The 6,850-nt window shown below is 42.6% G+C and overlaps 1 pseudogene; it reads right to left on the reverse strand.

Moving 5' to 3' along the window:
- Positions 1–371: 371 nt before the first annotated feature.
- Positions 372–455, reverse strand: LOC113931656 (annotated as a pseudogene).
- Positions 456–6,850: the final 6,395 nt, after the last annotated feature.

A 6,850-nucleotide genomic window follows, 5' to 3' on the forward strand; every position in this document is an offset into this window, starting at 1 on the left:
TCCCCGCTGAGCCAAAAGCCCGATGTGGGACTCGATCCCAGGACCCTGAGATCATGACCTGAGCCGAAGGCAGATGCTTAACCAATTGAGCCACTCAGGCGCCCCTGCATTTCTTTTTTTAGTTGAAGTATAATTGATATATAAAATTAGCTTCAGCTGTGCAACATCATGACAGGAAAGGAGCCCTCTCCTGGCCAGGGCCCTCCCCATTCCCCATGTCTAGTTTCTCTCCAGGGAGGTGGGGTTGTGGGGGCATGGGAAGAGGGTTTAGCGTGAGTGGGTCCCCAGACGGAGAGTGTGCTGGGGTGGGGGCGGGGGTCCCACTATTTCACATGCGCTTACAAGACTGGTCTCCCAGGGAACCAAAATGTAAAAATATGCAACACTTCATCCTTGCATAGGGGCCATGCTGATCTCTGTATTGTTCCAGTGTACTGTATGTGCTGCTGAAGCAAACTCATGTTGAGAACTTTGCGGATCTACTCTCTTAGCGACTCCCAAGCATGAGCTACTGTATTAGCTGTAGTCACCGTGCTGTGTATTATATCATCATGACTTAGTGATTTTATAACTGGAAATTTGTACCTTTGGCTCCCTTCAGCTATTTTGCCCAGACCCCTGCCCCTGCCTTTGGCAGTTGCCAATGTGTTCTTTCTCTCTATGAGTTCATTGTGGTTGTTGTTGTTATCATTTTCGATGCCACATCCATATGTAAGATCATATGGCATTTATCCTTTTCTGTCTGACTTAGCATAATGCTGTCAAGGTCCATCCATGTTGTCCCAATAGCAAGATTTCCTACTTTTCTATGCCTGATTAATATTCCATGGTGTGTGTGTGCATGTGTGTGCATGTGCATGTAACCCAGTTTTCCTTTATCCCTTCTTCCACTGATGATAGCCTGTTAGGTTGTTTCCAAATCTGCGCTATTGTAAACAATGCTGCACTGAACATCGGGTGCAGATATCGTTTCAAATTAGTGTTTTTGTTTCTTCAGTAAGTATCTAGAAGCAGAATCGCTGAATCCTATGGTAGTTTTAGTTTTAGAGGCACCTCTGTACTGTTTTCCATCGAGGTTGTTCCATTGATATCTATTTCTAATGGAGACCTAACGTGGGAAAAAATCACCTCTCCATGGGCCAGGATTCTTTCTTTTCTCCAGTCTTTTGTCTGAATAAATATTTATCGAATGAGTGGACAGATGAATTATTTGTTTGTCTTTTTAAAAATTTTTTTAAAGATTTTATTTATTTATTTGAGAGAGAGAGCACGAACAGGGTGGAGCAGCAGAGGGAGAGGGAGAAGCAGACTCCCCGCTGAGCAGGGAGCCTGATGTGTGGCTTGATTCCAGGACCCTGGGATCATGACCTGAGCTGAAGGCAGACGCTTAACCAACTGAGCCAACCAGGTGCCCCTCCTTGTTTCTCTTTCAAGATAGATTGAACTCTTGAGTGGCAGGTCCTTGTTTTTCTATCTGGGGCCTTTCTGAAGCCCTGGAAAATGACAGGTAGTCAACACGTTAGTTCCTGTGTCTGTACCCTTTCTGAAGGCTTTGAAAGTAGAAACGACCTGAGTTGAAATCTTACCACTGCCATTTCGTAGCTCTGTGACTCTAGTACGTTCCGGGAGCATTCGCTCCGTTCACCTCATTTATGGGTTTGGATATTGCTTGCCGGCCTCTGGTGGACCCTGCACCACGTGGTCTGCTACATGCCTCAGACATAATGCCAGACAAGGCAGACAACTTCCTATTTTCTTAGAGCATCCATTCCAATAGGATAGATTGACAAAAGAAAAAAAGTAAAAAGATGAATGGAAAAAAAAAATTGAAGCCAATAAAACAAGAGGCTGTGAAATGGAATCATGCTCAAGGGTGGTAAAGGAACCAACCTGATATGGAAAGATATTTAGGTAGATTATCAGAAGATGAAATGGATCTTGTGAAGGTGAAGATGTGCTAACGAGCATATCCGGTAGAGGCAATGAGGTGTGTGGATGTTCCGAAGCAGGAAAATGCTCAGTGTGTTGAAAACCAGAGAGATGACCCATGGGACTAGAGCTCAGTGAGTAGGGAGGATTTAAAGCTATGCTGGGTTGGCATTAATGGCAGGGAAATAGGAATGCCTAAAAGTTGCTTTGATCTAGTTTTCCTCATCTGTGAGAAATAATGTAAGTAATTATTTTCAGTTGGGCTAGTGCCTGATAATCTACCAGTAGCACCAAGGAAAGCTGGTTTGAAGACTGATGTGGCCTACAGAGAGGGCTGCTACCTCTCAGCAAACCATGATCTATTTCTGGCATCTCATGGCCTCCGGCCATCTGTGACGTGGAAATTTGAGATGGTTTTGCATGTGAGGAAGGAAGGATAGATCAACATGACTGGGTTTTGAGGGGCTCCTGGCTAGTTTATCAATGTCAAAGAGTGTCATAACATGCTTGTGACCTTTTTATGCAGTGTTACACCGCCTATAGGAAATGTCTGTCACATAGTGTCATGGAAACCCATCAATGTAGTAATTCTTTTGAGGCTTTGGCTCCCAAGAAGTGCTGTGGGAAGGAGAGAGTTAGGAGAAAAGCCACAACCTTATTCCCCCTACTTCACTTAACCTAATGTTTGAACTTCAGTCTTCTTATTTCTAAGACAAGGAGACTTCTAGGAACTCTATGAAATAACTAGTGTGAGCATAAAATGAGATAATGCATGTATAGGCCTTCCCAGTGTCTGTCATCAAATTAGCTATTCTTCTTAGATGACTTGGGTTGAATGTAAAGATGACGAAAACACTTTGCAAAATCATCATGCACAAGATATTCTGTGAAGGTAGTCAGTATGGCTTTTCATCCCTGCCAACTGGTATCAGCCATGCTTGGTAGCCACAAAGTCTGAGAGCTACGATACATTTGGAAAAGGGACTTAATTGAAAAGTAAGTGAATACAATTCACTTTCCCCAGTTCATGGTGGATTTTTATCTGAAAAACGGGATGAAGGAGAAAACCAGCTTTCCTTTTCTTCTTTTTCCACCCACCTGAAGCCCAGACAGTCAGCCTGTGGCTTATACATTTGGCCCCAGAGACGGGGTGAAGTCGGTTGCCAGTAGTGATGTCCATTTGTAAGTGCAAGCAACCAAAGAAGATTCTACAGGTGTGATGAAAGAAGCAAATCACAGAGGTTAAAGCATTTACATGCTGAATTTGGCAGAAAATATGACATAGGCTCTATGAGTGTGCATGAGTGGTGTGCGGGCATGGGAGAGGTATATATGTGGTGTTTGTGGGGCCGGGTGTGTATGTCAGATGGTGTGTGTGGTATGTGTGTCAAGAAATGACACACATGAGACGACAGGCAGACCAAGGATCTCAAGCATCTCTTTTTCTTCCAATCCAGAAGCCTGTTCCTCCTTTGCCTTCTGAACCAGATTGTGGTGGGGAGTGGTACGTTCTTGAATCAACCTCTTTGTTTGTGTGACATATATGCCTTTTGCCAAGGATAAGTCATTTTTGTCCAACTATTAATTGGCTCATTCATTAGTATGGAAATAAGGTTTTTGGGGACCAAGAACAGCTTATGTATAAATACTCTTTCACTTCAGCTCTGAACAAAGAAAGGATTGTGGCTCAAATGCTGTCCAAGTCACCACTTGTGTATGCTGAAATGGTTGATGGTCTGTCCCCACCAGACTCTGCTGCTGGTGCCACGTTGGGTGGAGGAGAAGGACATTACCAGCCGGTGCTGAAAGAGACATGAAATGAACATACATGCTGTCAAGGGTTGGCAACACAGACCTTCTTGCCTTTGTGTGCTTGGGACTTTCTTGTCTGCAGGTGAAGCAGGGGCACATGTTGACAGGGGTCAAGTGCTGCGGAATTGAAGTTAGGTGGAACTTAGTGTGGACACTGAACCGACATGTAGAGGACTCTAAATATAACTCTTGATTTTGTTTGTGTTTGGTAAACCTTTTCTTTGAAAAGTCATTCAGGTTCCCCAGAGTTCTTTCAAATGGAAACCAATGTGTGATAATTTGGCTCCACCATGGGCTAACAACCAGCATCCAGTGGAATTTAGCTTCTATTGTGACTGAGAGTTTATCATGTAAATACAAGCCTTGCCCATATGACTAAGAGACTTTTTTTCTGCTGGACAAAGAAAAGGAACAGGCTAGGATATCTGTTCCTGCATCAAGCAGTGATTCTGTTGATGAAAACAAGCCACCTCCCTGGCCCATCCATATCATCACCTGGTCAAGAAACTCCTCTTAGATTTGCTGCTCAAATAAAAGAAAATGTAATTATCCTTCCTTTCAACTAAAAGTGACCTGGTGCCTTGTGTCAATTAGCTAAGCGTTTGGCACCACGTATACTGTTTTTCTCAGCATATATAGACATTGGTAGCTAGCAGTTTTGTGGTTTGGAATTATCTGAGTAGTAATCCATGAAAATACCATCCAAAATTGGTTTCTTTTTTTTTTTTTTTTGACATTCTACATGAGTATGTAATTACCAATGCACACTTAACATATGATGGCAGGATACCGTGTTAACAATTATGTTCCCAGACTTTGTTAAATGGCTTCAAGAAACTAATGATCTGCAGAAAGAGAACAAAGATCCCAAATACGGTTTCGGTGATAGTCCAAGTTTACCTCTTTAATCTCTATAAGGATTTAGTAAAATGGGTAGAAAAGCAAAAACATTCAGTCTTATTTGATACAGATTTTCTTTCTGTCTAGATGTTAGTAATAAAATAAGCTTACTTTATTTTACTGGCTCCAATTAAACTGTTTCTGCATGGATACCATGGAGGAAACATCAAACGGGAAAAGTCCAGGTCTCATACAAAAGAGGAAAGAAAGGAGATAATATCAGAGCAGCAAGCTTGTCATCAATATTTATTTTCAATGCTATAATTAGCGTGGTAAAGGTATGTTGGTGTAGTCTAGAACCTAGGCATCTCAATCAGTTCCTAAATTCAAACTGTTTCCCATTAAGAGCTGGGTGTCTGCTGAGAACTAGGCATCAGGGCTGGCCAGTTCTCTTTCCTATAATCTGTGTGTGATAGCCGGAGTCAGCCTACCTATGTGCGGTGTATAGGGGAGGATTTTGAGTGTTTTCTGAATTCTCTGTCCCCGGAGTTGCGAATAGTTTTGGCCCCAGCATGCTCTGTTCTGGATCAGAGCCACTTTATCCAAAGCCAGTAGTTTGAGGAGACATGGCCACCTGTGTTGTACAAATGGGAGGAGGTCTCCAGTTGACTAAGAGATACACTTGACCTGAGTCATCTTACTGTTTCCTTGGGGTGGAGTTAATGTGTGGAGAGCTAACCCTCCTAGACACAAGGGCACTATGGGTCTGTCACAGGTAAAGTGAGGAGGACAGGAGCCTGAGAGGGCTAACTGGTACACCGGCCCACCACACGGAGTGGCCCTAGGCATCTGGATACTTAGAACACAGAGTGGGTTAAGAAGCTCCTATTATACCTTTTCACTTCTTGAAGGAAGCTTAGCGGAGTAGAGACAGACCCAGTTTTAAATTCTAGCCTCAGCATTTTCTCACTTGTGTGACCTTAAGCAAGTCCTTTTTCTCTGAGCTTCGGTTCTCTCTTATGCAAAATCAAGGTAATTTGTAATTACCCTGTAATTCTCGTGTAATTGTAGGTTGTAAGAAATAGAAAGTTTGCACATATTTGTGGGGCTTTTTTGAATTATTCAATAAATGGTAATTATATTAGCATTGACTCATCTTCCTTGGGCTGGCTTTTGAGTTCATTGTATGTGGAAGTGACTTGATTTAAAGGAGAATGATCTCCTGGGAGCAGAAGTAATTATTGACTTACTGTTACTGGCCCATACTATATTATTCTTACAAGATTTACATCTTGCTATCCTTCTGGTTTATGGAGCTAGTTTCAGAGCCTTCTCTGCTCTCTTTATTCATGCATCATCCTGCAGTTGAGACTCATGCCATCTGAATCCTACCAACTTTCTACTTGTTTCTTTGACCTTATAATAATTTTCGTTAGCTCATAGCATTCTTTTTTTCATGTACTAGCACATACACTCCTTCCTCAAAGTCCTTTATTTCTTTTTGCTGGAAAATTATATAAATATATGGTATCTGTTATGCTAATGGTATCATGTATAATTGTACGGTGCACAGCATGCACAACTGTACCTGGTGATCCACTACTTCAACAGTATTCATCCCTACTTCATCAGTCTCGGTGCAACTGCTCAGACCCATGACACTTTGATGTTCATCCTCCTCTCCCAATGACTTGTATTAATACTCTATTAAGTGGGTTCTGTGTTCTGGACCTCACAAGACTGAAAGTAGGTGTTGGCTGGGTGAGGGCCTTATCTGGATATTCTGGGAAAGAACCTTTGCTCTCTGTTCATTTCAGATCGTTGCTCAAATTCACTTCCTTGCTGCTGTCAGACTAAGGTCTCATCTCCTTGTTTGCTGTCAGCCAGGGTCTGTTCTCAAACTCTACAGCCTGCCTCTATTCCTCAGGTTGTGACCTTCTCCATCTTCAGAATCAGCCACAAATCTCCCTTGTGCTCCAGTCTCTTTGACTTTCTTTTCTGGCACCAGGCTGACCAAACTCTGAATTTAAAGGGCATGTATGATGAGATTATTCACACCCAGGTAACTCCCTTTGGTCAAATAAGGTCAAGGGAGTAGCACTTGGGTGTGCCACCAGGGAGTGAAGATCATGGGGACCAAAATCTGGCCTGTGATATCTCTAATCCTTCCTATTGCATAACTGAATTTCATAACCAGCCCTAACCCCATCATTTAGCACTTCTACAAACATCATGCCATCATTCTTTATTTTCTTACCCCATTGTTCTT

This window comes from Zalophus californianus, chromosome X (genome assembly GCF_009762305.2).
Source record: "Zalophus californianus isolate mZalCal1 chromosome X, mZalCal1.pri.v2, whole genome shotgun sequence".
NCBI lineage: Eukaryota > Metazoa > Chordata > Mammalia > Carnivora > Otariidae > Zalophus > Zalophus californianus.